The sequence below is a fragment of the Pyrus communis genome, chromosome 1 (genome assembly GCF_963583255.1).
Source record: "Pyrus communis chromosome 1, drPyrComm1.1, whole genome shotgun sequence".
Lineage (NCBI taxonomy): Eukaryota > Viridiplantae > Streptophyta > Magnoliopsida > Rosales > Rosaceae > Pyrus > Pyrus communis.
Genome location: NC_084803.1, coordinates 29,003,055 through 29,023,498, shown reverse-complemented (window position 1 = coordinate 29,023,498; position 20,444 = coordinate 29,003,055). Strand labels below are relative to the sequence as shown.

Below are 20,444 nucleotides of genomic sequence, written 5' to 3'. Positions count from 1 at the left end.
TGTGTTATGTTTGTTTGAGGTGTTAGTTTTGGTTAAGAGTGTTTTTGTATGCTAATATGAATGTATATGAGGACTATGTTTGAAAACAAACGATTGGGTTGCTATGGAAAAGAGTTGCATCTTATTGTCATTTATAAAGTTATAACTCTTGAAATTATGATCATGGAGGTACCATACTCAAATTCTGGAAGAAGAATAGTGGGGACTACCCTAGTGAGTTATTTTGAGCCTAATTGCTTCTTTGAGAGGGTTTAAAGTGTTTCTACTCCTATCTTTTTTCTTTCATTTTCACTTTAAATGATCTCATTACTTCTATTTCGTTTGGATGCTAAGAATCATTCTCCTTTGCAGATACCATGTATTTAGTATCATTCATGAATGAACTCAATGAGATGATGTTAGGCTATGCATGTTTAACTACTAAAAGGCTTAAATCCTACCCATTTGTGTGCTCCATCCACCCTCGTTGCAGCCAAACACTTTAGCCTAACTCTTTCATCACCCACACCATAATCTACCCATTCTAGCCCATTACAAGCCATACCTTATAGTTTGGGGTATACCAATGTGATGAAGACTAAGGGTAAATTGAGCTTAGAACAAGATTGTGGCATGTACCGAGGGCACCTATGTTGAAGATACTTCTAAAAAAAATTATAAAAAAAAAAAAAGAAGAGAATTAAAATGGATACAAGTTCCAAATCTCCTCATTATAAGACATAGGGCCTCGATGCCAAAAACAAAGAAGAAAGAAAACAAATGCAAGTGAAGAGCATGATCCTCAAGAACACTTTGGTATGCCCCAAGCTCTAGTATTTCATATCATTTCTCTCGTAACCTATAACCTAAGCCTTACATTACAATCTTGAGAAAGACCTAGCTGATCATTGAGGATGTATTCATGGGTGATGGTAAGTGTGTGTGTTATCTATATTCTTAGCATTTGATTCATTTCATGAGATCTACTCAAAAATTGTGCTTCCATTCCAGATTTCATATGTGAGAATTTTGATTCCCTTTACATAATTTCACTCATATATGGTTGTGGAGAGATTAAACCAAGTTATTTGCAGATTTTGTAAATGTTTGTGGGTGTCATCACTGTAAACCCTCAGGAGACACAACTCCTCCAACTAGGGACACCTAGGGGTTCAAAGGCTTGTTGCACATGCTCAGTGCAATCGTTTGGCCAGCGAAAGTGGTTTAGTTAGATGTTTGTATTTTGTGTGTTTTAGTTTTAAGTTTGCTCGAGGACTAGCAAAAACCAGGTTTGGGGGTATTTGATAAGTCATATTTTGCATGCATGTATATCTTTCTTATTTGGCGTTTTTGTATTGTTTTTGGATTAAACTAGTTGCATTTTACATTGTTTGGTGCTAGTGTGCAGCCAAGTGTGTAATAAGATCAATTGGAAGGCAAATGAAGGAATGTGGTGCAATTCGGCTATATTTTGTGAATCTAAACAAGGCAAAAAGCTTGAAGTCAGATTGGGTGGTTCCAACACCAAAACATGCATTCACATGCATGTTCAAACACCTTGCCAAGCACTCACATGCATTTCCAACTCATTCATGTCCATTCCGTGCACTTCCACACCCATTCCCATTAACTAAACCTTTCAGCCATATTTACACCAACAAACATCATCATACCGTGCACTCCCATGTGATTCCAAGGCAGCTTATGTATTTCTAATACCAAAGCATGCATTCACATGCATGATTCACAATCTGACCGTGCATTCCATTACCTTTCTCCACTTCATCTTTGCAGAAATCCACATGCATCTCAATTAAACATTCCATGCCATTTCAGCACTCCTTCAAGTCCATCCCGTGCACTTTCATTCCCATTTCCAGATTATTATAACCAGTTTCAGATTGTCCACTCCCTTGTGGCAGACTTTGCACATGTATCTTGGATTAAATAACCACATACCTGCAGATCATGTCCATTCCTTGCATCCTTTATTCCAGAAATTCACTCATTCCATCATTCCATGCCGTGTGCTTTCTTCACCTTTCCAGAATTTGTACAAACAATTCACCTTTGCAGATTCCACTCACTTGTTGCAGCAAGGACACATGCATTTTGATTAAACAAACCACACACTTGCAGACCCTGTCCATGCCGTGCGACCAACACCTCAGAAACCCATTCAATTCCAGCTCATTTGATGCTATTCCATCTCACTTGTGCAGATTGAGATCCAATCTGAATGTTGGAGCCACATTTCCTTCTATAAAACAAGTCACACTTCACACATCAAGGGGTTCGGCATTCATTCCATTTTTATTCACCCATAGCCGCTCCATTTCACCCTATTCTCTGTCCATTCTCTGCCCATTTGTCTCCCCTTTGCAGAAAACATACCAAGCGGATCTAATTCAGTTGCATCATACTTGGAGAACCAACCCCGAAGGCCACTCCTCAAGGACTTCAAAATCAGTTTTGCTTCAAGGGTTTATTCTTCTTAATTCCATGTTCACTCATGTTATTTATTTTTATGTCAAATCTTTGTAAACATGAAGTGTAACTAATCCTCCTCTAGGGATTCGATGTAACCTTGCAAAGTTTGCCATGTAATTAAGTTAGAATGCTCAGTTTGTCCATCTATTTCTTGTTTCATTCTCTGATTTATTTGTGACGTTGTGAGTTGATTTTAAAGTTTGATCACCATTTGAATTAATCACAAAGTTGTGTACCCAAGATTAAAACACACATCATGCATAATCTTGGTAGATATGCGAATGAATGAAGGGAATGTTTAGCAAACATCCTGCCGAGTTATTCCCTTTGGTTTTATGAAAGTTTCTTATGCATTACATACTCTTGATTATGAACCAAAGTTGCACATCACAATTAGGTTCATGATTATAGACATTTGATCAAATCCACACATCATATGGTTGATCATGTCCAAGTGAAACAAACTCAAGAAATAGGTAGATGAATGAGTACAAACTAGCTTAACAAACATGGACTTAGTTGAGCAATGGTGAAACCGAATCCCTAGTTTCATTTCCTTTGGAACCATCTCATTGTGTTAGTTATTGATTCATTTACTTGTGTTTACTTCATTTCTTTATGCTTTCAAGTAACAACAACAAATCTGCTTCATTTGATTAGTTTGATTCATTTCATAGAGTTCTTGCAAAACAAGTAATTACATAGGTCCAATTAGTCCCTGTGGATTCGACACCCTTGCTTGTGCCATTATACTAAATATATTCAAGCATTAGGAAGAAAATATACATCAACAAAGGGGGCCTAAAAAAACCTTATTTCTAGAAGGCTTTATCTATTCACACATGGTGCTTAATTTCTAGCTTGTCTCCTAGCCGTCCTAGCTTGTCACTAGCCGTCCTAGCTTGTCACTAGCCGTCCTAGCTTGTCTCCTAGCCGTCCTAGCTTGTCACTAGCCGTCCTAGCTGATAGGAGCATATTCATGCGACTTAAATGGCTTGTTCTCGTGCATTTACGTTATGTTTCTTTAGTTATTTTAGTACTTTAAGCTATTTTCGTGTGTTTGTAGGTCCAAAGGGCTAAAGGAGCAAAAAGATGCATTTTGGAGACTTTTGGAGCACTTTTGGGCTAAGGATGGATAGCTTATGCTTGGAGCCAAAGTGTTGGACGAAATTGAAGACCTAATTGAAGACCAAAGTGTTGGAACCTTGTTCTCTTTAGTTTTAGGACATTTAAACCTTTCCTAATCCCAATCATGCCATGCATAACACACATCCATTCTAACACATTGTCATTGCACATGCATTTCCTTCATTAGTTAACCCACATGCTCCCATTACTTATCATCATCACTTATCACTTATCACTTATCATCATCACTTATCACTTATCACTTAACATGCACCCATCACCTAACACAACACCTTTAATTCACATGCATACCTATTCTTTAAATCAGCCACATGCATTCATATTCACCATCATTGTCGTGCACATTCCTTCCCATTTCCACCTTTCATTTCAGCCACATGTCTTCATCATTGCAGCCACCATTCACTCTTTAATCCATATGCATTCACACACACTTCAAACAAACAGCAATCACATGCAAACACATGCATTTCCAACCCCAAACACCCATTGCCGTGACTCTTCACTCCCATTTCCAGCTTTTCCTTTGCATTCTCCCTTTAATCCACATGCATTTCCACCTCACAACCACCAGAAATCAACCAAAACCGTGCATTCCCTTTCATTTCTGTCAAAGCACATGCACTCCTACCCTTTAATCACATGCATAAATCAGCCACATGCATCTCCCATCACCATTTCAGATTTCCACCACCCTCCTAGCTGTCATGTTCCCCCCATTTCACCTATAAATAAACCTTCATTGCAGCCACAAAGGGGGGGATCCATTCACCACAGAAATAAGGCCTTTGTGCTAGAAATTCACCCATTCATACACTCTTTTCAGAATGTAGACATCAAACACCCTTGCCGTGCTCTCCCTTACAATCCAAACACCATCCTTCCATTTTCACCACTCCCCAAACCATTCACACCATCAAACTCACCTTAGACCTTGTGCCACAACGAAGAGGAAGAGAAGAGTACCTAAACGTTCATACAATGCAAGTTTGAGTTGTTGGAATGTTTAGGTGTTTCTTTGATTTCAATGTTTAAATTCAATTCTCTTTGTTTTGTACGTATGAGGAATGGAAGAGAAGAGTGCCTAAACGTTCATACAATTCAAGTTTGAGTTGTTGGAATGTTTAGGTGTTTCTTTGATTTCAAAGTTATGAAGAAATTCGAAATATATGTTTATGCTTGCATTTTGATTTGATTACTTCTAATTGCGTTTCATAAGTTGTGGATTCAATTTGTTTAACCATTTGATTGATAACTTATTTATGTATGTTTATTGAGAATGCGCGCTTAATTTTCATGCATGAATATGACGCTAGAATATAAGTGAGTTTCACCTAATAGTTACGAACTTATATTCACAAGTAGTGGAGGTTGCTTATAAACAATCGCGTTAAACGAATTCTTGGCATAAGTTTCATGCGTATTCCATAGTAACGAATGCCTCGTCAACACTTATAATCTTCATAGAGCGTAATGATTCTTGCTTGTATCTCTATTATGCAATCATGTAGGGGACTTGTGGGGAATGCTTTGGGTTGTCGTATGCAATCATCCAATTCATTAACTTAAGGAAAACTTGACGGTTAATTTAAGCGGACCTAATTAACCCGGGGTGATGAGTTTCATAATTTATTGAAATGCAATTGGAAATCGTTTTATTATGCAAGTATAACATGTATGGAGATGAACCCCTTAGCTAGCCTTCATTCCATTCAATTCTATCACACATTCACATTTACATTTTGTTTTAATTAGAATCTGTGCATTTTGTTTAATTTCGTCCAAATTTCAATCCCCTTTACTTTATTGTCCAAATTAGTTAGAAAGTGTCTTAGTTTGTGTTTATAAGTGTTTTGATTCAATTTGTTGCACAAATTCGTCCAAATTCACCAAAGTGCTCAAAACTGCCCAGAAAGTGTTTTTAAGGCAGTTTTGAGTGTTTTGGGTGATGTTTGAGTCTTTTGGCTTGTTTTAGTGTTTTAAAGTTTAGTTTTACATTCTTTGAGTCTAGTTTAGTGTTTTATATTGTGTTTTTACGTTTTTGAGTCAAATCCAAGTGATTAACAATCCCTCCTAATCCCCGGTCCAGAACGATCCCTACTAGTTTATGACTCGGATTTCTCATCCGATTCGTGAACATATCCTGGAGTGATTGGGTTCTTCGTCCGGCTGCAAGACGTAAAAGAAAGCGCTACTTGGGAGGCAACCCAATGCACTAAAAAAAAAAAAAAAAAAAAAAAAAAGAAATTTCATATATTAAAAAAAAAAAAAAAATACTAAACATGGAGAAAGATGGTGCTTCACAAAGGTTGTTTACGTGAAGCCCCACTACGAGGCGTCGAAGCGAAAGGCATTGAAGTTGAAGGCATTGAAGCGGAAGGCATCGGAGCGGAAGGCATTGGAGCGGAAGGCATCGGAGCGGGAGGCATCGGAGCTAGAGCATTCCAGGCCTCAATACTTGGCCAAGCGCTGGATGACCCAGGAAAAAGGTGCCTCTGGAGATAAGCCGCAAGCCTTTGACGGTCACTTTGAATTCGACCCTCGGATTCTTGCAGCTCATCAAGCTTCCTCTTCATGCCCGACGAATAGTTATTTGCAAGTACATGCAAACTTCTATTCTCGTACTTAAGCTGCTGGATCTCCTGCTTAAGACTTTCCACCTCCGCCATCAATGATTCCACCTGACGGGAGCGGGCAAGCAGGCGTTGGCCCATGTTGGACACAGAACTTGCACACTGAACACTAAGAGCGAGGGACTCTTGAACGGCTAACTCATCGGACCGTCCTGACAGCAGCCTACTATCTTTTGGAGTGAGGAGGTTCCTAGCTACTATTGTAGCTGTTGTGGCGTCCTGCATCACGGAGTCTTCACCTGAAAGAGGACCGTTAGAAGATCAGAAAGAAGGGCGCCATACGTTACCTTGACGCGGCGCGCCCGTTTCACTGCTGAGACTCAATTCTAAGCAAAGGTTCGATGGGTTTGCCATTTTTCAAAAGTGTTCAAAGAGAAGGGGTGGATGGAGTTAAAATTTCAAAGGGCCGGAGACGATGTTCAAGAATGGGAATTCTTCAGATTGTGTATGTTGGCGGTGATCGATACCTCTATAAGAAGCCAAGGCGACCCGTCCACCGATTCAAAAAGCCGGAATTTCCGGCGTAATTTTGGCGACGTTTTCTCGGCTTTTCAGAAGACGTGTTCAACTTTGTCAAAAGATTTCTTCTTTTCAGAAAACACGTGGAGGCAATCATCGCAACTACACATCTTTTGCCAACAAGCGCAAAGTCCGGCGACGCTTTCTCTGCTTTTCAGAAAACGCGTGCAGCTTTGTCAAAAAGAGCCGCATCCGCACTACTACGTGTCGTTCAGAAAGCAAAGGGGCGCCTGCTCAGAAATCGAAGGGGCGTCACTATTTCAAAGGGGCATCTTCTTCATCAAACTCATCTTGAGATTGACTCAAAACAGTTTGTAATGGTTCATTTGATTGTGCCTGCAAGAACTTAGAGAATACCAATGAATCAAGCACATCAATGGCATAACAATCAAGAGATGAAGAAGGATGAGAAAGAGATTCAAACACTTTGAATTGAACTGTCTCTCCTAACACTGTCATAGTCAGGAGTCCATTTTGCACATCAATGGTGGTCTTGGGCGTGGCCATGAAAGGTCTCCCAAGCAATATTGGCAACTCACGATCATGTATAAGAGCTTCTTCCATGTCCAACACTACAAAATCTGCAGGCAAGATTAGTTTATCAACTTGAACTAGAATATCTTCTACTATACCTTTTGGATATTTCACGGATCTGTCTGCAAGTTGTAATGAAATGGTGATGGCTTTCAAATCTCCCAAACCTAGTTGAAGGTACACTGAATAAGGCATTAAGTTGATGCTAGCACCCAAATCAAGCATCGCCTTCTCTACTTTCTTGTCCCCTATGGTGATGTTGATAGAGAAACTTCCTGGGTCCTTGAGCTTTGGTGGAAGTTTTCTTTGCAAAACTGCACTCACATTCTCAGACACCACTACCTTCTCATGTGGTCCATACTTCCTTTTGTAGCTGTTTAACTCCTTGAAGAACTTTCCATATGCTGGCATGTTCCTAATGACATTAAGCAAAGGTAAGTTAACATTCACTTTGCTTAGTATATCAAAAATTTCCTTGAATGACTTATCCTGCTTGCTCTTGGCAAGTCTTCCAGGGAATGGTATTGGTGGAGTGTATGGTTTCTCGGCCTTATGAAGATTTGGTGCTTCAAATGAGGAAATATCATGGCTTGGTTTCTCATTGTCTCCTTGAGTAACTCCTGCATTCACATGATCATATTCATTAGTAACTTCATTGCCAACCCTATTATCAATAACCTTACCACTTCTAAGTGTAGTGATTGCTTTGGCTTGCTCTTGGTTCCTTTGGAGTATAACGGGTTGGCTTGGAAACTTTCCAACTTCTCTTTGGTTCAAGGCATCTGCAATTTGCCCCAATTGTGTCTCCATTTTGGTTAGAGCCGCTGAATGTTGTTGGAGAGTGCTATTTGTGGAATGTTGGAATTGCAAGGTGTTTTGGGCTAACAACTTAACCGTATCTTCAAGGGTAGTGGCAGGTTTTGGTTGGAAATTTTCGAATTGATTGTTGTTCTTCCATGAAAGGTTGGGATGATCTCTCCAACTCGAGTTATATGTATTGGAATACACATCATTCCTTGGCCTTTGATTGTAAGAATTCATGAGGTTCACTTGTTCTTGAACATACTCGGGGTAAGCTTCCCTAGATGGACATTGGTTAGTAGAATGGCTTGGTATGTTGAAAATGGCACACACTTCATTTGCTTTTGGCACCATGTTGAGCACGGATTCAATCTTCCTTTCTAGGTTAGCTACCTGCAACAAAAGCTCATGATTAGAACTTGTTTCATAGACTCCAACTTTCTTACCCCTTAAATCTTTGTGTTGAGCATTAGACCCCAACATCTCATAAATGTTATATGACTCTTGAGCATTCTTTTCCTTCAATGCTCCACCTGCTGCATTATCAACAGTTGATTGACATGTTTGGGTTAGTCCATCATAGAAAATTTGCATTTGTAAGTGAAAAGGTAACCCATGGTGTGGACATTGCAACAAAAGGCCTTTAAAGCGCTCCCAACACTCATTGAAAGGTTCTCCATCATCTTGTTTGAAGTTGAAGATTTGTCCCCTTAATGTGGCTGTCTTTTGAGTGGAAAAGAACTTCTCCAAGAACTTCTTAGCCACGGCATCCCATGTGGTGAGGGAACCTGGTGTTAGAGTCATCAACCAACTCTTGGCCCTATCTTTCAAGGTGTAAGGAAACACTCTCATCCTCAAATTTGCTTCACTTACTCCCTGCAAAGGTAAACCACTCACAACATTGTAAAACTCTTTAATATGAGCTAAAGGGTCTTCATTAGGTAAGCCATAAAAAGAGGGAAACATATGGAAATGTGAAGATTTAAGATCATAGTTTCTAGCTTCTGTGGGCAACAAGATGCATGAAGGTGAATTTGGTATGATTGGTTGAGCAAAGTCCTCCAAAGCTCGAAGCTCATCTTCGTTGCCCGCCATCTCTTCTTCTCTTTCCCAATTAAATTGCTCAGATCCTTTACTTGTTGAACTAGGTGAATTCTCTTCCTCTTCTTCACGGATAATGGAGGAACTTGATGGCACAAAGTTGTCCAAAGTGTGGCCCTTTAACCATTCAATTCTTTGGCCTAACTCAACAAGTCTATTTGACATATACTACCTGAAACAAAATAACACACGTTTGAATGAAAATCAAGAATCTACCTACAATGAAAAGAACAAAATTTAAATAGCAAACGAGCAATTACAAGGGACTGAAATCAGTCCCCGGCAACGGCGCCATTTTTGTTGATGTATTATTCCTTCCTAATGCTAGAATATATTTAGTATAATGGCACAAGCAAGGGTGTCGAATCCTCAGGGACTAATTGGACCTATGTAATTACTTGTTTTGCAAGAACTCTATGAAATGAATCAAACTAAACAGAATAGGCAGATTTGTTGTTGTAACTTGAAAGTATAAGAAAGTGAAGTAAACACAAATAAATGACTCAACAACTAATAAAATGAGATAGTACCAATGGAGATGAAGCTAGGGATTCGGTTTCACCATTGCTAAACCAAGTCCATGTTTGTTAAGTTAGTTTATACTCATTCATCTACCTATTTCTTGAGTTTGTTTCACTTGGACATGATCAACCATATGATGTGTGGATTTGATCAAATGTCTCTAATCATGAACCTAGTTGTGATGTGCAACTTTGGTTCATAATCAAGAGTATGTAATGCACAAGAAACTTTCATAAAACCAAAGGGAATAACTCGGCAGGATGTTTGCTAAACATTCCCTTCATTCATTCACATATCTACCAAGATTATGCATGATGTGTGTTTTAATCTTGGCTACACAACTTAGTGATTAATTCAAATGATGATCAAACATTAAAATCAACACACTAAGTCACCATTAAATCAGAGAATGAAACAAGAAATAGATGGACAAACTGAGCATTCTAACTTAATTACATGGCAAACTTTGCAAGGTTACATCGAATCCCTAGAGAAGGATTAGTTACAATTCATGTTTACAAAAGATTTAACATAAAAATATAAAACATGAATGAACATAGAATTAATAAGAAGAAACCCTTGAAGCAAAACTGATGTTGAATTCCTTGAAGAGTGCCTTCGGTGTTGGTTTTCCAAATGTGGTGCGGATGAAGGTAGATTGGTTATGGTTGAATGGTTTCTGCCCTTGGGACAGAAATGGACAGAAAATGAAATGAAATGGGAGAAGTTATGCGTGTGTAATGGACTGAGTGAAGAAGAAAAATGCGGAACCATTGTTGTGTGAAGTGAGACTTGTTTTATATAAAGGAATGTGGCTCCAACACTCAGATTGGATCTCCATCTGCACAAGTGAGATGGAATAGCATAAAATGAGCTGGAATTGATGGGTTTCTGAGGTAGTGGACGCATGGCATGGACAAGATCTGCAAGTATGTGTTAATGTATTAAAAGAAGCATGTGCCCTTGTGATAGGAGCATATTCATGCGACTTAAATGGCTTGTTCTCGTGTATTTACGTTATGTTTCTTTAGTTATTTTAGTACTTTAAGCTATTTTCGTGTGTTTGTAGGTCCAAAGGGCTAAAGGAGCAAAAAGATGCATTTTGGAGATTTTTGGAGCACTTTTGGGCTAAGGATGGATAGCTTATGCTTGGAGCCAAAGTGTTGGACGAAATTGAAGACCTAATTGGAGCCAAAGTGTTGGAACCTTGTTCTCTTTAGTTTTAGGACATTTAAACCTTTCCTAATCCCAATCATGCCATGCATAACACACATCCATTCTAACACCTTGTCATTGCACATGCATTTCCTTCATTAATTAACCCACATGCTCCCATTACTTATCATAACCACATATCATATCACTTATCACTTATCACTTATCATCATCACTTTATCATATCACTTATCACTTATCATATCACTTATCATCATCACTTTAGCTTTAATTCACATGAACATTCACTCACCACAAACATTTCACATGCTTTCCTATTCAATTAAATCAGCCACATGCATTCATCATCATAACCTAGCTGTCATTCCACTTCATTGAACATGCATCTTCAAAGAAATCAGATTTCCATCATATTCACATGCATTCATCATCATAACCTAGCTGTCATTCCACTTCATTGCACATGCATCTTCAAAGAAATCAGATTTCCATCATATTCACATGCATTCCATCTTTTAATTTAATCACATGCACATTCACCTTGCTTTGCAGAAAATCCACTTCATAACACATGCATCTTGGCAGATTTCACATGCACTCATGCACATTCACCTTAATCATTCACATAGCTTTAATCCACATGCATTTCCACCTAGATTTCCACCTCACAACCACCAGAAATCAACCAAAAACGTGCATTCCCTTTCATTTCTGTCAAAACACATGCATTTCCACCCTTTAATCACATGCACAAACAGCCACATGCATCTCCCATCACCATTTCAGATTTCCACCAAGTTCCTAGCTGTCATGTTCCCCCCATTTCACCTATAAATACTCATTCAATTCGTCCATATTCAGAAAATCATCCAAAACACCACCAGAAATCATCCGTGAGTTTCCCTACTAATCCAAACACCACTCCAACCACTCCCCATCCCTCCAAAACACTTCACACTATCCCAAAACTCACCTTAGACCTTGTGATACAACAACGAGGAAGAGAAGAGTGCCTAAACGTTCATACAATTCAAGTTTGAGTTGTTGGAATGTTTAGGGGTTTCTTTGATTTCAATGTTTAAATTCAATTCTCTTTGTTTTGTACGTATGAGGAATGGAAGAGAAGAGTGCCTAAACGTTCATACAATTCAAGTTTGAGTTGTTGGAATGTTTAGGTGTTTCTTTGATTTCAAAGTTATGAGGAACTAAACCCCCCTTGGCTAGGGGGGGATTCGAAATAAATGTTTATGCTTGCATTTTGATTTGATTACTTCTAATTGCGTTTCATAAGTTGTGGATTCAATTTGTTTAACTATTTGATTGATAACTTATTTATGTATGTTTATTGAGAGTGCACACTTAATTTTCATGCATGAATTTGACGCTAGAATATAAGTGAGTTTCACCTAATAGTTACAAACTTATATTCACAAGTAGTGGAGGTTGCTTATAAACAATCGCGTTAAACGAATTCTTGGCATAAGTTTCATGCAATCATAGTAACGAATGCCCCGTCAACACTTATAATTTTCATAGAGCGTAATGATTCTTGCTTGTATCTCTATTATGCAATCATGTAGGGGACTTGTGGGGAATGTTTTGGGTTGTCGTATGCAATCATCCAATTCAATAACGTTAGGAAGATTTGAAGGTTAATTAGTGCATCACGGTTAACTTGGGGTGTTGAGAATTAATGATTTATTGAAATGCAATTGGAAATCATTTTATTATGCAAGTATAACATATGTGGAGATGAACCCCTTAGCTATTCTATCATCCATTCATTCCATTTCATCAATTTCATAGTTACATTCTGTTTTAAGTTTAATTTGTTCATTTAATTTAATTTCGTATAAACCTCAATCCCCCTTTACTTTAATGTCCAATTTAGTTAGAAAGTGTCTTAGTTTGTGTTTATAAGAGTTTTGAGTCATTTTGTTACACAAATTCGTCCAAATTTGTATTTGTGCTCAAATCTGCCCAGAAAGTGGTTTTTAGGCAGATTTGAGTGTGTTTGTGTTGTTTTGAGTCTTTTGGTTTGTTTTAGTGTTTTAAAGTTTAGTTTTGCATTCTTTGAGTCTAGTATAGTGTTTTATATTGTTATTTTACGATTGAATCAAGCCATAATCTTAAATTCGTCCAACATTGGGTTTAAGGTCAGAAACTGCCTAGTTAGTGTTTTTAGGCAGTTTTGAGTCTGTTGAACTTGTTTTGAGTCCTTTGAGTCTTTGTGAACGTTTTTAACTTTGTTTTTATGTTTTTGAGTCAAATCCAAGTGATTAACAATCCCTCCTAATCCCCGGTCCAGAACGATCCCTACTTATACTTATACTACAATTGTCAAAAAGAGGGTTTAATTTGTGTGCGTATAAATCTCGCATCACCTTGCTTCAACAAGTGAGTGGAACCTGCAAAGGTGAATTGGCCATTTGAAATTGTTTGTACAAATCTGGAAAGGGGAAGAAAGCACACGGCATGGACAAAGGGGGCTGGAATCACATGGAATGATGGGATGAAATGGATTTCTGAAATGATGGCTGCAAGGAGTGGACATGATCTGCAGGTATGTGGTTTGTTTAATCAAAATGCATGTGGATTTCTGCAAAGATGAAGTGGAGAAGGGAAATGGAATGCACGGTCAGATTGTGAATCATCCATGTGAATGTGGCTGAGTGGATTAAGTGATGGAAGTGGATGTTTTTGGCGCAAAAGGGAGATGGACAAGTAGTGGAATGGACGGCACAAGGTGTGAGAAATCTGATTTGGTGCTAGAAGTGCATAAAATGATGGGATGACATGAGAATGCACGGCCAAGGTTGTGAACATGCATGTGAATGCATGTTTTGGTGTTGGAACCACATAGCTGACTTCAATGTTTTTGCCTTGTTTAGAATCACCCAATATGGCCGAATTGCATCTCTTAACACTTCACATCTTTTCTGGAATGTTTTTACTTGATTTGCCTTCCCATTGATCCAAATTCCCACTTGGCTGCACACTAACACCAAATAATGTAAAATGCAACTAGTTTAATCCAAAACAATCACAAAGACGCCAAATAAGGAAGATATAAATACATGCAAAATGTGACTTATCAAATACCCCCAAACCTGGTTTTTGCTAGTCCTCGAGCAAACTTAAAACTAAAACACACCAACACAAACATCTAACTAAACCACTTTCGCTGGCTAAACGATTGCACTGAGCATGTGCAACAGGCCTTTGAACCCCTAGGTGTCCCTAGTTGGAGGAGTTGTGTCTCCTGAGGGCTTACAGTGATGACACCCACAAACATCTACCAAATCTGCAAACAACTTGGTTACTACAAGCTTTAAACAAACTAATAAGAACCAATGAAGATTTTGTTTTACATTCAAACTCAAAAGTTTTCCACTCCAAAGAATCGTATCAATTGTAACGTATAAAGATATTTCTCCATGTCTTACAACTTCAAGGTCACCATACCCAAATGCTTCAGATAGAATTCGCCTCAACTTTACTCCTCACAGCTTCCACTCAAGTTCTCACTCAGATCTTAAGGTTTAGTCTCTCCACAACATATATGAGTGAAATTATGTAAATGGAATCAAAATTCTCACATATGAAATCTGAAATGGCAGCACAGTTTCTAAGTAGATCTCATGAAATGAATTAAATGCTAAGAATATAGATAACACACACACTTACCATCACCCATGAATACATCCTCAATGATCAGCTAGGTCTTTCTCAAGATTGTAATGCAAGGCTTAGGGTATAGGTTACGAAAGACGTGATATGAAATACTAGAGCTTGGGGCATACCAAGGTGTCTTTGAGGCTCTTCACTGGTATTTGTCTTCTTTTGTTTTTGGCGTCCAGGCCCTATGCTTTATAATGAGGCGATTTGGAATTTGTATCCACTTTGATCCTTTTTTTTTTTTTTTTTTTTTTTTTTAGAAACATTTTCAACATAGGTGCCCTCGGTACACGCCACAATCTTGCTCTATAACTCAATCTGCCCTTAGTCTTCATCACATTGGTATTCCCCAAACTATAAGGTATGGCTTGTAATGGGCTAGAATGGGTAGATTATGGTGTGGGTGATGAAAGAGTTAGGCTAAAGTGTTTGGCTGCAACAAGGGTGAATGGAGCACACAAATGGGTAGGATTTAAGCGTTTTAGTAGTTAAACATGCATAGCCTAACATCATCTCATTGAGTTCATTCATGAATGATACTAAATACATGGTATCTGCAAAGGGGAATGATTCTTAGCATCCAAACGAAATAGAATTAATGAGATCATTTAAAGTGAAATTGAAAAAAAAAGATAGGAGTAGAAACACTTTAAACCCTCTCAAAGAAACAATTAGGCTCAAAATAACTCACTAGGGTAGTCTCCACTATTCTTCTTCCAGAATTTGAGTATGGTACCTCCATGATCATAATTTCAAGAGTTAAAGCTTTATACATGACAACAAGATGCAACACTTTTTCATAGCAACCCAATCGTTTGTTTTCAAACATAGCCCTCATATACATTCATATTAGTAAGCAAAACACCTTTAACCAAAACTAACACATAAAACAAACACAAAACACAAACTTTCAACACTCTTAACCAAGCTAACACATGAAATAAATACAAAACACAAACCTCCTTCCATCCCACACCCCCAAACCTAACCTAAGCATTGTCCTCGATGCTTAAAATTGTATGCAAAGTAAATAGGCAAAGAATATGGAATGGAAATAATATAAACACAAAATAAGGAAAGAACACAAACCACACTAGGTTGCCTCCTAGCAAGCGCTTTATTTAATGTCTAGGCAAGACATGGTAGCTTGTTCATGGTGTTGTAAACTCAAGAAAATCTACAACTTGATACACTGGCTCTTCCTCCACTTTCTCCAAGTACGGTTTCAATCGCTGCCCATTGACTTTAAAAGAGGTGCCATTCTTCATGTTCTCTATCTCCACAGCTCCGTGGGGAAATGTTTGTAACACTTTGAATGGTCCCACCCACCTAGACTTCAATTTACCTGGAAAAAGTCTCAAACGTGAGTCATACAAAAGTACTTTCATACCTTGGTGAAACTCCTTCCTTAGGATGGCCTTGTCATGATAGAGCTTAGTCCGTTCCTTGTAGATTTTGGCATTCTCATATGCCTCATTTCTAAGTTCTTCCAACTCATTAAGTTGGAGTTTCCTTGCTATTCCAGCATCCTTGTAATCAAAGTTGAACTTCTTGATGGCCCAATATGCACGGTGTTCAAGCTCCATTGGCAAATGACAAGCTTTCCCAAACACAAGGCGATAAGGACTCCTGCCAATGGGGGTCTTGTATGCTGTTCTATATGCCCATAGTGCATCATTTAACCTCAATGACCAATCCTTCCTTGTAGGGCTCACAGTCTTCATCAAAATGTTCTTGATCTCCTTATTGCTAATCTCCACTTGTCCTGAGGTTTGAGGATGGTACGGGGTTGCCACTTTGTGGTTGATGTTGTACTTCTTCATCAAGGATTCAAAAGGTTTGTTGCAGAAATGGCTGCCACCATCACTAATAATAGCTCTTGGGGTTCCAAACCTACAAAAAATCACATCTTTAAGAAAATTCAACACAACCTTATGATCATTAGTTCTTGTAGCAATGGCTTCAACCCATTTGGATACGTAATCCACTGCCACTAATATGTATAAGTAGCCAAAAGAGGATGGAAATGGTCCCATGAAATCGATTCCCCAAACATCAAAGAGTTCCACCACCAAAATGTTGTTCAATGGCATCTCATTTCTTCGGCTAATGTTCCCCATTTTCTGGCACCTATCACACTTAGAGCAAAAATCAAAAGCATCTTTGAATAAATTAGGCCAAAAGAAACCAGATTGTAAAACCTTTAGATATGTCTTTTTGGCACCAAAATGGCCTCCACATGCCAATGTGTGGCTAAATGTTAGGATGCTTTGTTGCTCACTCTCTGGGACACATCTCCTAATGATTTGATCAGGGCAATATTTAAACAAATATGGTTCGTCCCAAACGTAGTGCTTTACCATGGCAAGGAACTTCTTTCTTTCCTGAAAAGAAAGGTCATTTCTCATTATACCACAAGCAAGATAATTAACAAAATCTGCATACCATGGTTCTTTTTCTTGAACAACAAGGAGTTGTTCATGCGGAAATGATTCATTTAGGGGCAAAGGTTGTCCAACTCCATGGTTTTCATTAAGCCTGGACAAATGGTTAGCCACAACATTATCACTGCCCTTCTTATCTTGAATTTCCAAGTCAAACTCTTGTAGTAAGAGTATCCATCTAATCAAGCGTGGTTTAGCATCCTTCTTTGTCATCAAGTACCTAAGGGCTGCATGATCAGAAAACACAATAACTTTAGATCCCACAAGATATGACCTAAACTTTTCTAAGGCAAAAACAACAGCAAGCAACTCCTTTTCAGTTGTGGAATAGTTAAGTTGGGCATCATGCAGAGTCCTGCTTGCATAGTAGATCACATGAGGAAGCTTGTTCACCCTTTGCCCTAAAACTGCACCAATAGCATAGTCAGAGGCATCACACATTAATTCAAAAGGTAACGACCAATCTGGTGCCATAATAATAGGGGCCGAGGTTAGTTCATATTTCAAAGTATTGAATGCATCCATACAAGCCTTATCAAAATGAAATACAACATCTTTAGCTAACAGATTGCATAATGGACGAGTGATCATTGAAAAGTTCTTAATGAAACGACGATAAAAACCCGCATGGCCCAAAAAACTTCTTACTCCCTTCACAGTGGTGGGGGCTACCATATTGGTGATGACGTCAATTTTGGCTTTGTCCACCTCCATTCCTTTGCTAGAGATTACATGTCCCAACACAATTCCTTGTTTCACCATAAATTGGCACTTTTCCCAATTGAGAACCAAATTTGTTTCCTGACATCTTTGAAGTACTAAAGAGAGATGGTTAAGACATTCATCAAAAGAGGAACCAAACACTAAGAAGTCATCCATAAATACCTCAATGAATCTTTCTACCATGTCAGAAAAGATGGCCAACATGCATCTTTGGAATGTTGCTGGAGCATTGCAAAGTCCAAAAGGCATTCTCCTGTATGCAAATGTGCCAAAGGGGCAAGTAAAGGTTGTTTTCTCTTGATCCTCTGGAGCGATTGCAATTCGATTGTAACCTGAGTATCCATCCAGAAAATAATAATGTGAGTAACCTGCCAATCTCTCAAGCATTTGATCTATGAAAGGCATAGGAAAGTAATCTTTTCTAGTGCTAGAATTCAACTTCCTGTAATCGGTGCAAACACGCCAACTGGCCGTGGGCTTTGTGGGCACAAGCTCATTGTTTTCATTCCTCATCACAGTGATTCCCACCTTCTTAGGCACCACCTGAATAGCACTCACCCATTTGCTATCAGAAATGGGATATATGATCCCCACATCTAACAATTTCAACACCTCATTCCTAACAACCTCCTTCATGTGTGGATTGAGTCTTCTTTGTGGCTCACGGGTTGACTTTGCCCCTTCCTCCAAAAGAATCCTATGCATGCACATGGTAGGGCTTATTCCCTTGATATCTGCAATAGACCAACCAAAAACTGATTTGAACTCTTTTAACACCCTAATTAGTTTATCTTCTTCATTTGGGGTGAGATCAGAAGCTATGATAATTGGAAGAGTTTCAAATTCAGCTAGATATGCATATTTTAGATGTGGTGGAAGTGGTTTAAGTTCAAGTTTTGGTGACTTAACAGTGGAAGGAGTTAGATGTGACATTGATGTTTCTAAAGGCTCTAAAAAAGGTGAAACATTCAAAGGATACAATGTTAATGCTTCCAAGGCAGCTACTTCTTCCATGAGTGCATCTTCTTCATCAAACTCATCTTGAGATTGACTCAAAACAGTTTGTAATGGTTCATTCGATTGTGCCTGCAAGAACTTAGAGAATACCAATGAATCAAGCACATCAATGGCATAACAATCAAGAGATGAAGAAGGATGAGAAAGAGATTCAAACACTTTGAATTGAACTGTCTCTCCTAACACTGTCATAGTGAGGAGTCCATTTTGCACATCAATGGTGGTCTTGGCCGTGGCCATGAAAGGTCTCCCAAGCAATATTGCCAACTCACGATCATGTATAGGAGCTTCTTCCATGTCCAACACTACAAAATCTGCAGGCAAGATTAGTTTATCAACTTGAACTAGAATATCTTCTACTATGCCTCTTGGATATTTCACGGATCTGTCTGCAAGTTGTAATGAAATGGTGGTGGCTTTCAAATCTCCCAAACCTAGTTGAAGGTACACTGAATAAGGCATTAAGTTGATGCTAGCACCCAAATCAAGCATCGCCTTCTCTACTTTCTTGTCCCCTATGGTGATGTTGATAGAGAAACTTCCTGGGTCCTTGAGCTTTGGTGGAAGTTTTCTTTGCAAAACTGCACTCACATTCTCAGACACCACTACCTTCTCATGTGGTCCATACTTCCTTTTGTAGCTGTTTAACTCCTTGAAGAACTTTCCATATGCTGGCATGTTCCTAATGACATTAAGCAAAGGTAAGTTAACATTCACTTTGCTTAGTATATCAAAAATTTCCTTGAATGACTTATCCTGCTTGCTCTTGGCAAGTCTTCCAGGGAATGGTATTGGTGGAGTGTATGGTTTCTCGGCCTTGTGAAGATTTGGTTCTTCAAATGAGGAAGTATCATGGCTTGGTTTCTCATTGTCTCCTTGAGTAACTCCTGCATTCACATGATCATATTCATTAGTAACTTCATCGCCAACCCTATTATCAATAACCTTACCACTTCTAAGTGTAGTGATTGCTTTGGCTTGCTCTTGGTTCCTTTGGAGTATAACGGGTTGGCTTGGAAACTTTCCAACTTCTCTTTGGTTCAAGGCATCTGCAATTTGCCCCAATTGTGTCTCCATTTTGGTTAGAGCCGCTGAATGTTGTTGGAGAGTGCTATTTGTGGAATGTTGGAATTGCAAGGTGTTTTGGGCTAACAACTTAACCGTATCTTCAAGGGTAGTGGCAGGTTTTGGTTGGAAATTTTGGAATTGATTGTTGTTCTTCCATGAAAGGTTGGGATGATCTCTCCAACTCGAGTTATATGTATTGGAATACACATCATTCCTTGGCCTTTGATTGTAAGAATTCATGAGGTTCACTTGTTCTTGAACATACTCGGGGTAAGCTTCCCTAGATGGACATTGGTTAGTAGAATGGCTTGGTATGTTGCAAATGGCACACACTTCATTTGCTTTTGGCACCATGTTGAGCACGGATTCAATCTTCCTTTCTAGGTTAGCTACCTGCAACAAAAGCTCATGATTAGAACTTGTTTCATAGACTCCAACTTTCTTACCCCTTAAATCTTTGTGTTGAGCATTAGACCCCAACATCTCATAAATGTTATATGACTCTTGAGCATTCTTTTTCTTCAATGCTCCACCTGCTGCATTATCAACAGTTGATTGACATGTTTGGGTTAGTCCATCATAGAAAATTTGCATTTGTAAGTGAAAAGGT

At 38.7% G+C, this 20,444-nt stretch overlaps 1 non-coding gene across 1 annotated transcript; it reads left to right on the top strand.

The window, feature by feature from the left end:
• The first annotated feature begins 8,715 nt into the window (after positions 1 to 8,715).
• On the top strand, positions 8,716 to 8,826 carry LOC137720257 (small nucleolar RNA R71). Its single transcript, XR_011066481.1, has one exon. It is a non-coding gene; the product is annotated as a small nucleolar RNA R71 (small nucleolar RNA).
• The last annotated feature ends 11,618 nt before the right edge of the window (positions 8,827 to 20,444 follow it).